Source organism: Orcinus orca, chromosome 11, assembly GCF_937001465.1.
Source record: "Orcinus orca chromosome 11, mOrcOrc1.1, whole genome shotgun sequence".
Lineage (NCBI taxonomy): Eukaryota > Metazoa > Chordata > Mammalia > Artiodactyla > Delphinidae > Orcinus > Orcinus orca.
Genome location: NC_064569.1, coordinates 54259716 through 54277831, shown reverse-complemented (window position 1 = coordinate 54277831; position 18116 = coordinate 54259716). Strand labels below are relative to the sequence as shown.

The window sequence follows — 18116 nt, the reverse complement described above, 5'->3', positions numbered from 1 at the left end:
CTTAATTGAGTTACTTCTAACATAAACATAAAGAAACAAGCAGCTTTGAAGCTTAGCAATAGAGATATAGATCCAGCTCACTAATTCAATTCTTCCTTCTTCCTAATAAAAAATCTCCTCGTGCTCATTATCTCCCAGGAGTCTTTCATACAGACATATTGGTGATTCTCAGTCTTCGAATCCATCTGTACTTGATAAAATGGTAAGATTTTGAACCTAATTAAATAGTGAGAAGCACTGATAGTACATGACTTGGCTAATATTTTGAGTAAGAATCTGGACAAGATACAAAAACTAAAGTAGTGGCTGTTTTTCCTCTTCTCTGGGTTGTGCTTCCTTCCCTAGTTCGCGAAGATGCAGCTCAGACCGATGGAGATTAACCCGGAGATGCTGAACAAGGTGCTGGCCCGGCTGGGGGTCGCCGGCCAGTGGCGCTTGGAGGACGTGTTGAGCCTGGAGGAGAAGTCTCCGGGCTCGGTGGCAGCGCCTGCCTGAGCGCTGCTGCGGCTCTTTCCTCTCACGGCCCAGCATGAGAACTTCAGGAAAAAACAGATTGAAGAGCTGAAGAGACAAGAAGTAAGCCCTAAGGTGTACTTCATGAAGCAGACCATTGGCAACTCCTGTGGAACCATCGGACTCTCATTCATGCAGTGGCCAATAATCAGGACAAACTGGAGTTCGAGGATGGGTCAGTTCCGAAACAGTTTCTTTCTGAAACAGAGAAGTTGTACCCTGAAGACAGAGCAAAATGCTTTGAAAAGAATGAGGCCCTCCAGGGAACCCATGATGCCGTGGCACAGGAAGGCCAATGTCGGGTAGATGACAAAGTGAACGTTCATTTTATTCTGTTTGACAACGTGGATGGCCACCTCTATGAACTTGATGGATGGAGGCCTTTTCCGGTGAACCGTGGTGCCAGTTCAGAGGACTCACTGCTGCAGGACGCCGCCCAGGTCTGCAAAGAAGTCACTGAGCGTGGGCAAGGGGAGGTCTGCTTCTCCGCCGTGGCCCTCTGCAAGGCAGCCGAATGCCTCGTGGGGAGGGGGGGACACTTCGCTTTCTCTCCCCTTCCCTTCATCGCGAAAGTATATCCCTACCTATGTGGTCTGAAATGCTTCAGTACTTGTAGAGTACAGCTGTTCTCCTTCGGTTCTGCAGATAAGCACTTACCCTCAACCTCGCCTACTCACTAGCAGAGCTCACTGTCCATTGAGCAAGCTTGGTGTCACCCTCTGATGGCAAAGCATTCCCCTCATTGTATGTCTTATACCTCAATATCTAATGCTTTAATGGCTACGTTGGTTTGTGACTGTAAGCTAAGGCCTTGGATGTGGTTTAATTGTCCTTAAAAGGAATAAAATTTTTCTGCTGCTAAGAGAGAAGAAACAAACAGGGGCTTCCCTGGTGGCGCAGTGGTTGAGAATCCGCCTGCCAATGCAGGGGACACGGGTTCGAGCCCTGGTCTGGGAAGATCCCACATGCCACGGAGCAACTAGGCCCGTGAGCCACAACTACTGAGCCTGCGCGTCTGGAGCTTGTGCTCCGCAACAAGAGAGGCCGCGATAGTGAGAGGCCCGCGCACCGCGATGAAGAGTGGCCCCGCCTCGCCACAACTAGAGAAAGCCCTCGCACAGAAACGAAGACCCAACACAGCCATAAATAAATAAATAACAAAACAAACAAACAAACAACAAAAGAAACTGAATAAGATAAAGGAAGGATGACCTCTTCAATTGGGCAGAGATGTTTTCGTCATTTTTTTCCCATTTTAGTAACAAATCACAATTGTGCTTGCCCATTTCAATGATAGATTTCTCAACAGATGCTAGGTCTAATCTAGTAGTCATGCATGACAGTTTTGAGTTCCATTACTCAATATATTATTAAATTTCTATTATCTTTGAAAATGATTACACCATGTTTAGTAGCAAAATTTTTAAGGATGATTTCTTATCTAAAATCTCAGTGATCTAGCATGGATTCTGATTATTAATTGAGGCTCGTCAACACTTTGAAGATGTCTTGAGGATATCTGGAATTTTCTCTACAAATGCATTCTAGTATTTCCAATGGTTATTATTGCTACCATTAATGAATAGTATAATGTCCTGGTCTAGATACATAACCCAAGTGATCAAAGTGGTCAACACTGTTTCAAGGAGATTTCATCTTTCAAAGGATGAAAGTAAATAACTTAAATTCTTTATTAAAAAATAGAGTTGAGAGTAAAAATGTCTAAATGAAATCACCTTATTTTCCCTCTAAGAAGGAAATGGGAGCAAGAAAATTGGAGGCACACGTTCCCAGCAACCTTTCTCTGGGTTAATGGAGGTAAAAAGGGCCGCCTTTATAAAACGGATAACTAATAAGGACCTACTGTGTAGCACAGGGAACTCTTCTCAGTACTCTGTGGTGACCTATATGGGAAAAGAATTTAAGAAAGAGTGGATATATGTATATGTATAACTGATTCACTTTGCTGTGTAGCAGAAACTAACACAACATTTAAAATCAACTATATACTCCAATAGAAACAAAAAAAAGAAGACTGCCTTAATTGTGAAATGGATTACCACTCATTCCCTACCCTGAGTAAGCCTGGTCTCATTTTTAAAAAGAATTTGAACCAAGAAGAAGTTGAACTCCAATAGTGACTCAAATCTCCAGGAACATTTCATGTTTGCTGGCCAAATTCAAGTCACTAGACAGAGTAAGGAAGAACACTGCCAGAGGGTTCAACACCCAAATTTCAGTTCTGAGCACTTCCAGGCCCATCCTTTCCCTCTTGCTTTCTAATTACGTATGTATTTAACTCCTGTAGATCAACTTCAAGAGCTTTCAGGGGGTTGGGGGGGAAAGGCAGGTGGAGAGAGAGCATTTCAAGGACAACAGGATAAAAACAGCCTGAACCTGGCTTGACAGAAAGTGTTTCCAAGGCATAAGACAAAAAAGATTCCAAATTTCCCGAAAAGAAACTGGATTGGGATATTGAGGATGAGAGCTCCGGCAGGTTACACACACGAAGGCCCTCCTTAGCCAGCAGGCACGGGGAAGCAATGAAATGTAGTGACTGAGGGACCCATCGGCATATCTGAGTCCGAATACCAGCTCCACTCCTTACTATGTGACCTTGAGAAGTTACCTAGCTTTTCCAAGCTTCAATTTTCATATCTGTAAAATGACAGTGATAACAGTTCTTTCCCTGCAGGGTGGTGGTGAAGGTCAAATGATCTAATCCATGTGATGCAGCTAGCGAAAGGTCTGGAACATATTAAACATTCCATGAATGTGATCTACTACTGCAATTATTAGGGGGAAGCCAGTCTGCTTGGGGTCCACTCTTGATCCTCTGACCCATGGCTCTCAGCCCACCACGCAATTTTCTACAGATGGAAGAGGCTGCTTCCCTATTTCTCACCTCTTTGCTGTCATTTTGCTTATAGAATGGTTTATGTCAAAAGAGATGAAAGTAATAATGTATCTATTCACATCACATTATCCTTATTTTCTATCGTCTCTCAGAAATGCCCTGGTATTATCGAATTAGGCACATTTTGAAGATGACATCCCCCTAGAACTAATCAAACTGAACAATTTTTTATTCCTTGATATTACCCCGGATTCTCATCCATTAATGTAACAGCTGCACTACTTTTAAAGGAGGCTGGGAACACACGTGGCAGACTTTCGGCACTTGATGACTGCAATCGTGATTGTTTACTGAATACTAATATTCTGTATGTGTTATGTGGTTTAGCTTTCTAATGCCAACACTCATTCACTGCACATAATCATAAGTTTGCAGGGAGGAGAGGTATTTCTGCTCAATTCAAAATCTTTTATTCCAATTGTCTGCTGAGCCTTGTAACTCTTTATTAACACTAAACTCTCACATACTAAATTTCTGAATAAATCTAATGAATGATAACCATTTAAAAACCTTACCTCTTGAGTACCAAACTAGTATTTCAACATTGCATAACCTTCTAACAATGGACTGCTCTTTGAAATTTGTCGCTATGTCTGAAATATACATCTGATGTGTCCTGTACCTTTAGATGTCCTCTGTATTTGAGATGTTACTGACACTGTTATTTCTCTTTCATACAGATGTCTTCTAAAAAGCAGGTATAAAACCAAACGCCTCTTCCCTTTCTCTCTAAGCTATGTCTCAATAATTCTAACAATGTCTGCATGACAAATGAAAACTTCATCGTTTACATACTTTTTGTAAATGATAAAAAACAGCTAACCATTTGGTATTATTTCTGACTAAAGTTTCAGATGTTTGACCCACATCATATCTTTAGATCTCACTTTTTATCTGAATACTTTGGTGGATTCCACTTAGAGCATGTATTTATATACACCATACAAATGGTAGAAAAACTAATGAAACACAAGACCACCAAACTGTGCTGCATTTAAAAAACTGTTAATATTCTGTTGAGTTGCTATATTCTGAGAAAAAATTATTTTCCAGCTTTTTAAACCTATTGCTGATTTACTACTGCTTATGTTTATTATTCTTTTTAAAAATGCTTTCCTGCTTTTTCTTCTGAGTATAAATATGATATATGCTCATTATAAGAATTCAAACAGAGCAGAAAAGCACAAATATGATATTAGAAATCACTTGAAACCCCACTCTCTAAGGACAGCCACCATTTGCATTTTGCTGAATGTGCTTAGAGTTACCTACGGATTTGTATGTGTAGATGTAATTCTACATCATGTCAAAGATCCTGGCTTTTCCAGTCAGCAGTGTTGGGACATTTTTCCATGCCAATAAAGCACAGCTCTGCATCCATGGTTCTCATTATGTCCTCCATTCCCTTCCGGTTAAGAGTAGGATGTGTACGTGGAATGATGTGGAAACAGGTCAAAGGGTTGAGCGACACTGATCTCCATCATCAGAGTTCCTAATTCTTTAACTTACCCCTTCACGATTGATGTTTGTTTCCAATGGTTCACAATTATAAATTTGTTGGGTCCCAGTACGGAGACAGTAGTTTGAAGGGAGCCTGGGTTAGACACACTTGCTGATCTTGGAGAGCTTCCCAAAGAGGCAGGAGGCAACTGGGACTCCCCCTGGAGACACAGAAGCTGGCAGCAAGCATTTCTGAGAGCTCATTCTACCGCAAGAAACTGGTGCTGACAAGTGCCACTTTGGAGTCCTCCCTCTAACCTACTAGAAGCAGGGGCTTAACTGCCCATCAGTGGGCCAGCACCAGTCCCGGACACCCCAGCCCACCATGCTGGGACCCAGGCCCACGCCAGCAGGTGGGCAGCCATCGCACAAGCCCTGCCTGCCAGTGTGCCTACAGTAGTCAGCCCACTGCAACAGAAGAGCCCACGCAGCCCACAGAGGGGGCTCCCGAGAGTATACAGCTCTGGTGACCAGAGGGCAGTGTGCTGCTGGGCCCCATAGGGCATCTCCTACGTAAGGCCACCTCTCCAAGAGCAGGAAATGTAACCGACCTATCTACTACATAGAAATAATCACAGAAAATTAGGCAAAATGAGGAGACAAAGGAATATGTTCCAAACGCAGGCACCAAACAACACCTCAGAACAAAAACTAAATGAAGTGGAGAAAAGCAAAGCAATCTACTCAAGGAAGAGTTCAAGGCAGTGATCAGAAAGATGCTCAACAAACTCAGGAGAAAAGCAGATGAACAGTGAGAATTTTAACAAAGAAAATGTAGAGAAGAACCATACAGAATTGAAGAATACAATAACTGAAGTGAAAACTACACTAGAAGGAATCAACAGTCAATTAGTTGATACAGAGGAAGAGATAGCACACTGGAAGACAGTCGTGGAAATCACCCAGGATGAACAGAAAATAGAATTGAAAGAAATGAGGATAGTTTAAGAGCCCTCTGGGAAAACATCAAATGTACTGACATTCTCATTATAGGGGTCCCAGACAGAGAAGAGAGAGAAAGAGGCAGAGAAATTATTTAAAGAAATAATGGCTGAACACTTCGCTAACCTGGGAAAGCAAACAGACATCTAGGTCCAGGAAGCACAGAGTCCCAAACAAGATGAACCCAAAGAGGACCATACCAAAAGGCATATTATAATTCAAGTGGCAAAAATAAAGTAAGTAAATCTATCGATCTGTGTAACTCTCAACTACCAGAAGATTAAAAACGAATTCTTTTTTTTTATTTTTTTGCGGTACGCGGGCCTCTCACTGTTGTGGCCTCTCCCCGTTGCGCAGCACAGGCTCCGGACACGCAGGCTCAGCGGCCATGGCTCACGGGCCCAGCCGCTCCGCAGCATGTGGGATCTTCGCGGACCGGGGCACGAACCCATGTCCCCTGCATCGGCAGGTGGACTCTTAACCACTGCGCCACCAGGGAAGCCCACGACTTCTTTTTTAAAAAGCCAGCCTCCTCTTTTTCTTTTCTCAATATATTGAACATATTGAAAGCTAATGTATATAAAAACAAAAACCAGGCACCTTCACTTAGACGCTTGCATGGCTGTGGCTAGGGTTTGGTTTCTGATTCTTATCTCTACCTTGGTTCTGAATCATGTTTCAAGGTCTAAGTATAGAGATTACTGGTCTTTTATTCAAAAAGAAGGTCTGAAGGATCAATGGAAGAGAAACTGTGATATGAGACTTGATTTTATCTTGTCCCCACTGATAATCAGAATATCATTTCGCCTAGTAGTGAGTTACTACGATTATCTCATTCGGAAACAGACAGTAAAACTACTAGAACCATCAGCGAATGATTGTGTCAAACTGTCCCCTCCATTCCTCAGCCCCAGGGAAAGGGAGTAGCAACAGCAGTGTATTTTGACGAGGAGTCCTCTTATTATCTACCCACCAAAGGCCTCTCCATATTTTCCTCTTTCTCCAGCTACTTCTAAGTTTTTTTTTTTTTTTTACTTTTTGCGGTACGCGGGCCTCTCACTGTTGTGGCCTTTCCCGTTGCGGAGCACAGGCTCCGGACGCGCAGGCTCAGCGGCCATGGCTCACGGGCCCAGCCGCTCCACGGCATGTGGGATCTTCCCGGACCGGGGCACGAAACCGTGTCCCCTGCATCGGCAGGCAACTCTCAACCACTGCGCCACCAGGGAAGCCCTACTTTTGACTTTTGAAGGTTATCATTTCCTCCATTTCTCGTTAAAGTCCTTTCCTATCCTTGCCCTTCTCCTCCCAGCAGAGCATGTTGTAGAGAGAAAGTCTTTTCATCTTTAGGACCCCACAATCTGAAAAGAGTGAAAATCTTTGTGAACATTTATACCAATCCTTTCATTCTTCAGATGAGGAAAGAGGGTCAGAGCCAGAATTAAAATTAGGTCTGGGACCTCCAGCCCAATGCTTCTTCTATTAGCTACGTCTGTGAAGTTAATGTTTAAGTTATGCATAGTTAGTTTTTAAGTTAACTGTGGTCTGTAATGCCAGCCCTGGGGCAGTCTGTCCGGCCTGGAGAAGTCACACCCACTTCAGCAGCTGAGCCCTCTTACTGAAGGCTGTGTCTACATATGATTAAAAGTGGGGGAAGTTCCGGGCTTCCCTGGTGGCGCGGTGGTTCAGAGTCCGCCTGCCGATACAAGGGACGCGGGTTCGTGCTCTGGTCCGGGAAGATCCCACATGCCACGGAGCAGCTGGGCCCGTGAGCCATGGCCGCTGAGCCTGTGCGTCCGGAGCCTGTGCTCTGCAGCGGGAGAGGCCACAACAATGAGAGGCCCGCTTACCGCAAAAAAAAAAAAAAAAAAAAAAAAAAGTGGGGAAGTTCCATCCAGTGGCTGCTTGTCCCAGGCACCCTTTCCCCATCTCACCCAACAAAGTCTAAACCTACCATCTCCATTCCTAATCATCTACAATTCCTGCATTTCATGACTGGTAACAGGGGAACGTATGTGGCAATGAAAGGCTCTATTGCAGTGCTTTGCAGTGTTTTGACAACAAGCATCTTTGTTCAGTGTATTCTCAGAGGACACTAGAATTCACTTTATTTGAATTCTCATGACATTTTTTGCCTCTCTTAGAGTATTGTATATTTAAGAAAAGCATTATTTTAAAATTAAGGTTTTCATTAAAAACTACTATTTATCTTTTCCTGTATTTTTTTTTTTTTTTTGCAGCAAATTGTGACATTTTTCTATTATTGTAGCAAGTCAAATTCACTTTGGGAAGATAAATGTCACATTTTAATGAAAACCAGCTTCCTGTGTGGAGAGGAAGAGTGATCTTTAAAGGGGAACCAATGTGCATACACTTTGACATTTCTCATTCTTCTTAGCCACAACATTAAGATTTACGTTTATTTTTTAATATTGGAGAAGTTACCCTATAAATCCCATCAGGAAGATGAATGGGATACATTTGGAGCTCATTGACCCTCACAAACTAAGTCCAGAAAAAACTTCCTGACACAAGAAAAATTTGCAGTGAAATGGGAGATGAAATAAAGCAAATGAGAATTGGAACAGGGGGATGTTCTGGAAAGGGGCCACATGAGCATGCCACATAACACAGGAGAGCCACTTCTTCCATTTGAGGTTGGGAGAGGAGTGGTGAGCCCAAAGTAAAGCTATGTGGGAATTTTACCTCCGTGCATTGGCTCATGTGAAGGTGAGCTACATGCCTAAATGAGTCTTTTTTATACACATAAACTCACATCATTCATAGTGGACATTTATCTTTTCTTTTTTTTTTTAGCTGTCCAGCATCTGAAACTCCTTCTTAGGTCTGGGGAATTTCTTTTTTTTCTTTTCTTTCTTTCTTTCTTTCCTTATTTTTGGCTGTGTTGTGTCTTTGTTGCTGCACACGGGCTTTCTCTAGTTGTGGCGAGCGGGGGCTACTCTTCATTGTGGTGCGCGGGCTTCTCATTGCGGTGGCTTCTCTTGTTGCGGAGCACGGGCTCTAGGTGCATGGGCTTCAGTAGTTGTGGCTCCCAGGCTCTAGAGTGCAGGCTCAGTAGTTGTGGCCCACGGGCTTAGTTGCTCCACAGCATGTGGTATCTTCCCGGACCAGGGCTCAAACCCATGTCCCCTGCATTGGCAGGCGGATTCTTAACCACTGCACCACCAGGGAAGCCCTGGGGAATTTCTTATACTGTGAGTCATGGCTGAAAGCAGGGCCCGACCCCCACTACAGAAGCAGAAAAGAGTAGATACCACCAGCTTTTCCCATTCTCCAAGGAAGAGTACAGGTATGCTCCCCTGGCTTGTTCAACCAAATGGTCTCACTCAGGTCTCAGAGGCAGGAGCAATTACTGCAAATAGGAATTCAGTTCACCTTCAGGGACTACAGCACCCAGTGTCCAGTAACAACAGGGGAAGCTGAGGGCATGCAGCAGCTAGTGCTGGTGGCAGTGAGGTTACCAGAGGCCCAACCACTAGCGGACAGCAGCAAGCATCCTTCCCAGACTCATCCTGTGGTTGACACTGGGCTAGGAGTTTCCACGCCTCTCATATTTTCTAAGTTTCTGCCCAGTTTCCCAGCTTGATTTTCTAGAAACCCTTGCTACTGAAAGTGTGGTCTGGGAACTTGTTGGGAATGCAGAATCTGGGCCTCACCCCAGAACCACCTAGTCAAAGTATAAAAGTGTAGTATAGGGCCTTGCACATGGTAGGGCCTTCATGAATATTTCTGGATGTATAGATATATAAAAATGTGTTTTGGGTTCAGCAAGATCAATCTGAAATATATTTCTTCAAAACATGTGTATGTGAACAGCCCTTAACCCAATGGCTGTACTCCGGAAAAAAACGTGAAGTATTGTACATAATGAATTGCATTTTAAATGCATTTTGTTGACATTTAAGAGATTCTCGTGTAAACTCATTATGCCTTTTCAAAGTGGATAATCACCCTTTCATTTATCTGTGTTGTTGACTTGTATTCTTTAAAGCAGGGCACACCACAGTAAAGATTACTGCAATGAAATAAGTTGTTACTGAGATGACCACTGAAATTCTCTCCATGGCCCTCATTATTTAGGTCCGTGTCTGTCTTTCTAAAGTGCCAGCTGCATGTGATCTTGGTGTGTATCCATACCTAGCTGAGCACCCACGATGGATACATAAAGCAGTTCTCTTTACAAAGTCAGCCAAACACTACGATTCTAAAGCACTGCACTGTATTTTGCTACCTGCAGTTATTGGACATTAAGGGCAACCTGCCCTTCCACTTGTCATCATGCCAGCCTCAAGAGCCTTCAACAGCCATCTCAAGACAACGTTGGCAGAATGCCACTAATACAGTGCCTGAGAGAACACCCAGCTCTCCCATTTTCACCTAGAAGAGAACAGCTCCTGGAAAGCAAACTTACTTTTCAAAAGCTTTGTTGAAGAAAGCTGGGGAAGTGATAGAGGGACAATTGGAGGAGGAAGAGATGGTACAACTTTGCCATCAGACAATCAGCCACTTAATTACTTGCTCTGTTCAGCAGAGTTTCTTAACCCTTTGAGCCTTTAGTGTCCTCCTACTTCATCTGGAGCTGGTAAGAATGTTTATCTGACAGGGTACTGTGGGCATTAAGCGTGAGAGTGGATATAAAGCACAGTCAGGCAGATAATTATTGCTCTGTAAATATTCGCTATTACAATTGCTGTATTCCTCCTTCAAGATGTGAGGTCATCAACAATTTATGACGTGATCTAAAACTAGTCATATGTCATAGATTGGATGATTTTCAGTGAGATAGAATTTGATCCCCATTCTCCCACCCCAAACACCACGACTTTTAATACCTGCTCACCATAGATTTTAAGAAATACTGTGATGCAGATAAACAAAGCAGAGGCTTTGGTGTTAGATCAGGATTAGAATTACAAAACCATAAATGTTATCCCCCTTTCCCCTTCCTAGGGTTTCCCAGATTTTTATTTAGGTATCAATCCCTCCTCCCCACAACCCACATGCTGGAGGGGAAGTTAGCTCAGACAGTGGACTTAATGGGCCTATAGGAAATCCCATCCCCCTTGCCAGGGTGACTGGTTCAAGAAATCAGGCCTCTGCCAATCAGGGCATTTAATCCCCTGATACAAAGATTAATTTAATAATGGACCAACGAACTGTGAGGAGAGACACAGCAGCCATGAGAATGCATCTCATCTCCTGTCGCAGGAGCGTGGTTGACCAAGGGCTCCAGGGGCTGCACTTTGAAATCCATCCCCTGGTTTATGGATCCTAAGGGTACTAAGACAGACTGGTTCCTGGGAGACACTGAATTCCTTTGTCAACCGATTTTGCCTAAAGGATTTCCCTGAGGCTTTGCTCAGAGGGCACCGCAATGTAGGACTCTTTCTCTCACTGCACAGGAGACCTCTGGCAAGGTCTGACAGCTCTTCCAGCCTTCCCAGTTCCTTATTTCGTTTCACACTGCACTTTCTCTTATAAAAGCTCAGCACATATAATCCTACTTTGATGTCTGCTCTTGGAGGACCCTAACACAGGAAGTTTGCTGGAGGCTTCTAGAAAATAAGCCTCTTTGCTCTTCTTAAGGTGCTGGGAATGATGCTCTTTCTTCCTCTGTATTTCATGAACATCATGTAAAGCCTAGAATTGCTCTGGTCGTTTTCCCAACAAGAGTTCTCTTCTCCAGGTTAAATGTCCCTAGATTCTTCATCATCTCCTTATATTAAATGGTTTTTAGACCCTTTAACTATCCTGGGCATACCTAGAGAACAAAACTGTCTAGGGAAAACAGAAAATACAGCAAGAGTATATTCTCCCTTGCTTCTCATACTGCAGCATTATACGGCTGGAGCTTTTAGAGAAACTGTATGTATATATTCTTAGGAATTCGGCAGCCACCTTGACCTATTTGAAAGACTGACACATAGAATGCAACTATCAAATGCTTATTAATCCGCTCTTCAGCAAATGGAGCAGCAGAGAACACAGACTCCAGATCCAGACTGAGTTCCAATCCCAGCTTTGCCTCTTACAAGCTATGTGTTCTTGGGAAATTTAATTAACCTCCCTGAACCTCCATAACCTCCTCTATAAAGATAATTACAGCACCTACCTCATAGTGTTCTATTAATTACTTATAAAGTATTTAGAGTAGTCCTGTACATAGAAAGTGCAAAGTAAGTGTTAAATAATTAAATATTTTAAAGCACCTATCATTGCCACCAGAACTAGAATTCACAAAGGTCGATGACTTAAGCAACTCTCAACTGATTTGACTATTGTTCAATACCTTCTTCTTACCCCACATGACTTTACCTCCTGAACTCACATCTATAAATCATGATGGAATGTATTAGGCATATGTTCTTGTTTGCAAGGGAAATATTTGAAATTTCTTGTAGGTAAGCACCATAAGTCCTATGAATAAATATACATTCTTTTCTCCACTTCCTCAACTTCCAAAGTGTTTCTAAAATTCTCCTGGGAGCTCCTGTTTAATCTAAATGTAACATACATTCATTTTTCTTAGTATATATTTTGGAAGTGTTTTGCACTTATAATCAGCTTTGGGTTTAAAAATGGAAAAAGAACTCTCAGACCTTATCTTTACTCTGAGTATAAGGTACAGTAAAGCAAGCAAATGTATCCAAGACACTTGGATACCATTCAATTCCTATTTCTCTTGTGACATAAGGTGAAGAGGTGAGAGGATGAGTTACATACTCAGATAAGTGAAACTGCTAGCGAGACAAAGATTTTTGTGATTTGATTATCTGATGGTTTGCTTACAATGAGTAAACAAAGTGGTTGATTCCCTACCATTCATTCCTATTCTTTTGTTTAAGCAGTTTATAGTCCCAGAGAGTATAACATATAAATGATGCGGACTAGAGAACTAAATGCATACTTCTACACTAGGTAAGCGCTGGGCTTTCTCTTGCTATGTTTTCCTCTCAAATGTCTGCAAAAGGAGTAGTGTAAGCAATAGTTCTAGATTAGGAGAATTTTGCAGGAAATTATCTTTACCTGGTCTACAAAATCACACACTACAATAGTAATTGCAAATAGTGACTGATTCAGGTACCTCACCTTAATCATCTCTGGAAATATTTCTTTATGCCGTTTATTCTTAATATCTGAACCCACCTTCGGTAATGTAGTATGCAAATTTTTTTTGATAAAAACGAAACCTACATCATAGCATAAACTATATGTTTTTGCTACCTTTAATTTAAGCCAAAATATCTAAAATACACAGAAACATAGTTACAAAGTAGTTTCCAGACTATGTCCCATCATTCTTCCTCAGGAAGCTTGTAATTTTTTTTGTAACCATCTTTACAATCTACTGAAAAGAAGAAAAAAAAAAACCCAGTTCCATTCCATATACACAGCAAAAGCCAAGCTGTTCAGAATTCCTTCTGGTTGACTGAACACCTCCAACACACACACACTCCCTGACCTTCTTCAGAAGCAAGTTTCAAAGCTTTCAGGCTGAGCTGTCCCTTTTCCTCAAAGTTCTAGCCTCTTGAACTTTTCTAAGGATTGAGTCTCTCCTTCCCCCATGCTTGGTACTCCACCAAGGAAAGTCTTGATATCTCTGGGATAACTTGGCCTTACAATGAAAACTGTAGACAAACTGATAAATAACAGCGCAAGGAGACTTTAATTAATTCACTTTCTCCCATCAGGCACTGACACATGCAGACTGTACTACAGCTAAACTCTAAATAACCATAAAATATCAGAGGAGAGGTGTAGCCTCCACGTTCCCAAGATGGCATGGTGCCGGAGGAAGCATCTGGCTGGGTTTTAGGAACCCCGTGTTCCATCCTCCCTCTGCCACTAACACACTGGTAACTTGAGGTGGATCGCTGATGATGATGTGCACGGCACATGTTCTTTGCACACCACCTTCAAATCCATCAGTACATTCAGTCAGAAGATTGCTTCCGTTTGCCCATGTCCACACCAACCCTCCCTCACCACACACACCACCATTGCCCCCGTTTTACTCTATCTTGCCATCACTCTGAGCAGAAGATAATTGCTTTACACTGTTGTGTTAGTTTTCTGCTGTATAACAAAGTGAATCAGCTCTGCGTATATGTATATCCCCTCCTTTTTGGACCTCCCTCTCCCTCCATGCCACCCATCTAGGTCATCACAGAGCACCGAGCTGAGCTCCCTGTGCTATACAGCAGCTAATAGTATTTTTAAGCACTCTTGGTTCTGGGAATATTCAGAGCACACGCCTACTCTAAAGCCCCACCATTAATAGGTGTTTACCTAAGCAGATAAGATTTATTTTTAGCCAAAGCTGACTATAGTTGGAATGGTAAATCTTACAGTGCAAAAAAGTAATTCACTTTAATGAAAATAACCACAACTTATACAGCCTTTACTATATGTTATCCATAGGAGTATTTAAAGTTACCTCCTTTGAAACAATATTCTAGTGAGGTAGGCAACACCATCCAAGTTTCACAGGTGAGACCTGGAGCTTACATTACTTACATTACTGTAAGTCACACATCTTCTTAGACGTGGAGCTGGAATTCCAACCTGGCTCTCCTGACTTCTACACCAGCAAGAGCACCAAATGCCTCTTCTGTTTTATTTTCCACACTGTGATTTGAACCTTCCTTTCACCTTCTGTGCCCACAAAATTGTTACTTCTTCCTTAAATATCCACTCATCTCCAGGTGAGAAATTGTCTTTAAAACTTAAGACGATTTAAAGCGAATGCCTCCGTTTTGAAATGGGTGTGAAGTAAACCCTCTTCCCACCTCCTCTGCAGGGCACAGCTGGGTCTGGTCCATACTGGGTGTGTCTGGACAAAAGGGAGGCAGGGCGGAGACTGTGGACAGCTGTACCTTTGTGAGATCTCTAGAAAGGTCAAAGTTTGCCTTCTAGGATCGTGGGCAGAAGGAAGGAACGTCCATATGCTGATTACACAGTGTCCTCATTCGTTCAACCCACATGGAGTCACCAGTCCTGCCCGTTTTCCACAGGTTCCAGCTGATCCATCCCTACAGGGATGGTGGATGTCTTGTGAAAATAGCATATGCTTTGGTTGCAAACAACCCTGGGTTCAGCACCACATCTGTAAAGAGGTGACTTCTACACTCACCTCCCCTAGTCATTTGGAGGTTACATCAAATCACATGGAAAGCACATTGCACATGGTAGATGTGTGATATACATCCATGGCTTTGGCCTCCCCTCTACTGACAATTCTGCTTCCATCTTCCTGATGTCAAGGGGCAGTGGGACCCTCTGTGCCTTCCCCTGAGGGTGGAATCCAGCCTCCCTCAAGCTTCTGAGGCTTCTGAATCAGCCTCTGCTTAGGGCTCCCCGCCTTTCCTAAGTCCCTTTCATCTCTCCATGTCATCTCTTTATTCAGTTTGCAACAAACCTCTAACCTCAGGAAGCTTTGCATTGCTGCAAACCAGCAGAGAGCCCTAAAGCTTATAGCATGTAGTCTGAATGGCTTGCTGATTCATCACACCATATTGTTTTCTGCTTATCTTTCTCTAAGACACCCTGTACCCCCAACCTGGTGGCACCTACTACATCCTCAGTGCTGTGTTAAGTTGGGCCACTTCGAATGGCCACTCATAGGTGCTTGTTCTTCCAAAGTTACACAATGCAACCCACTGATTCTGTATCTAATAAAAACATATTAACTGGACTGGAAAATTAGCCTGACTCTGATTTCCCGTGACCTCAGACTGCTACGCATGGCTTCTGAGAAACCAGAATTTGGGAATTGCCCCCTTTTTTTTGCAGCAGAATTCCGGTGGAACTCAGGGAAAAAGCTAATGCTCACCCACCATCTCTGTGGTCGTCAGGCTCCAAGATACCCCCCAATGATTCCCACGTCCTGATATTCACACCCTTCTATAGTGCCCACCCACGCTATATCAGGGTTGGTCTGTGCTACGGTCTGAATGTTTGTGTCCCTACAAAACTCACACGTTGAAGTCTTAATGCCAAAGTGGCAGCATTAGGAGGTGGGGCCTTTGGGAGGTGCTTAGGTTAGGAGGATGGAGACCTCATGAATGGGATTAGCGTTCTTATAAAAGAGACCCCGCAGAGATTCCTTCTCTCTTCCACCATGTGAGGACTGTAAGAAGGTGCTGGCTATGAATCCAGAAGACAGCCTTCACCAAAACCATGTGGTGACCATGCTCACACCTTGATCTTGGACTTCCAGCCTCCAGAAGGGTGAGAAATAAATTTCTGTTGTTTACAATCCACTCCACCTGTGGTATTTTGTTATAGCAGCCAGAATGAGGAGAGGCAGTTTGTGTAACCAACAGAATACAGGAGGAGGGACAGGATATTGCTCTAGAGGCTGGATTATAAATGTCATTGTGGCCTCTGTCTTGCTTTCTCTGAATCACTCGCTTGAGTGGAAGCCAGTGGCCATGTCTTAAGGACACCAAGCAGCCCAGTGGAGAGGCTCACATGGAGAAGAACTGAGGCCTCCAGCCAACTGCCCTGAGAGGGAGCCTTCTTGGAAGAAAATCCTCCAGCCCCAGCCAACATCTTGCCTGCAGCTTCAAGGGAGACCCTGAGCCAGAACAACTTTGTTAAGTTGCTCCCAGTGTCCTGATTTTCAGAAACTGTGGAAAAATAAATGTCTCAGACTGACATGTTTCAGAGCAAAATTTTATGCAGCAAGGTATAATACAAACTCTCTTTCCTGTTTGCTACTACCTCTCTCTGCCTGCAGAAGTGTCCACCACCCCATCTGAGGTAAACCACCTTGACATATAATTGAAAACAAATAATATGTACTTTAAAATTATTTGACTGTCATTTTATTACCAGATGACATAACCCAAAAAAGTCAACCTAACAGATATTTCTTAACAAGAATATCTGGTTTGACTATATTATAATTGGGAACAAAACATAAAATACATTTGCAGTTTTTTCCCTAGAGAGTCAGGGTTTTAATGGGATACTTTAAAAGAACTTGAAGAAAGCTGTAACAACTAGTGTTTTGAAAGTCAAACATCCTTAGTCATTATAAGACACAATAAAGAAAATAAAGTCATAAATCGCCCCCTAAGGATGCTTTTGTCATCCAAAGAGAACATCTCTCAGAACAGACTGATACCACGCACACAAGGTACACACCTTCCACCACCTTCTATTCAGTACCTTAATGTGCGAGGCATCAGGGCAGAAATATACAACATATTTCCTCTGGAAATTCAGAATCTATACACTCTAGAGAGAAACAATCATTGGGTCACAATTTTGTATTCTGCTTTATCTAGAAAACACACACGCGCACAAACGATATATCAAATATAGACTATTTACATAAAAACTGTTAGCTTATAACTACTTGCTCCATGGAGATACTCAAAGCAGATGATTACGAATGAAGTAAAGTCCAAGGAATTTTAAAGTCGGGCATTTATTTATAAGTTAGAAAAACATGACAGGTCGCACACTATCTGTAGGGCTTAGTACAAATAAAAATGCAAGCCCCTTGTTTGAAAATCATTAAAAACTTCAGGATAACCGCAGAGTGTTAAATTAAGCACGGGGCGTTTCCGAGCACCAGGACCTTGCAGCGACCCTGAAGACAGGATACATTTTGTAGCCTGTTAAAGAGCTTTCTCAGGAGTTACGTACTGGAAGAAAAGAGAGTTAGGACCCGAAGGCATCAGTGGACGGCTTACTGAGTGACACAGAGAAGCGTTTATTGGTGTAACAGTAACTAATATTTCTGTCATCTTTGTAGTTCCCAAAGCAATTCCCCCAGATGCAGTATCTCACCGAATTGCAGCAAGAATTCTGTGAGATATTAACGTTATACCTCTTGTATAGAAGGCAAATTGGGGTCATCCAAAGTGGTCAAGTGACTCCTTCAAGGCCACTCAGACCACACAGGACCTAGATGCGTGTCACCTGACTACAAATCCAATTTTCTTTCCACGAGATCAACACAGTCTTGTGAGTTACAACGAGGCGGAGAACTTCATGTGTGCAACCCAGCCATTCACTAGTGACAGCTGGGTGATAGGTGGCACTGACAGACTGCATGGATCAGGTGTTTCCACACCTGTGGGTCTGACCCAACTTGATAGCCAACACCAGACCAAATTCCCTATTCCTGACCCCTCCTCCCCACCCTCTAACGATAGCATCAGACCTCAGCCCTCCATCAGTTTCTGGACTGGACAAGTAAAGTGCTGGTCAG

General features: G+C 42.9%; 1 pseudogene; it reads left to right on the top strand.

Moving 5' to 3' along the window:
* Positions 1-310: 310 nt before the first annotated feature.
* LOC101275536 (ubiquitin carboxyl-terminal hydrolase isozyme L1-like) lies at positions 311-1354 on the top strand (annotated as a pseudogene).
* The last annotated feature ends 16762 nt before the right edge of the window (positions 1355-18116 follow it).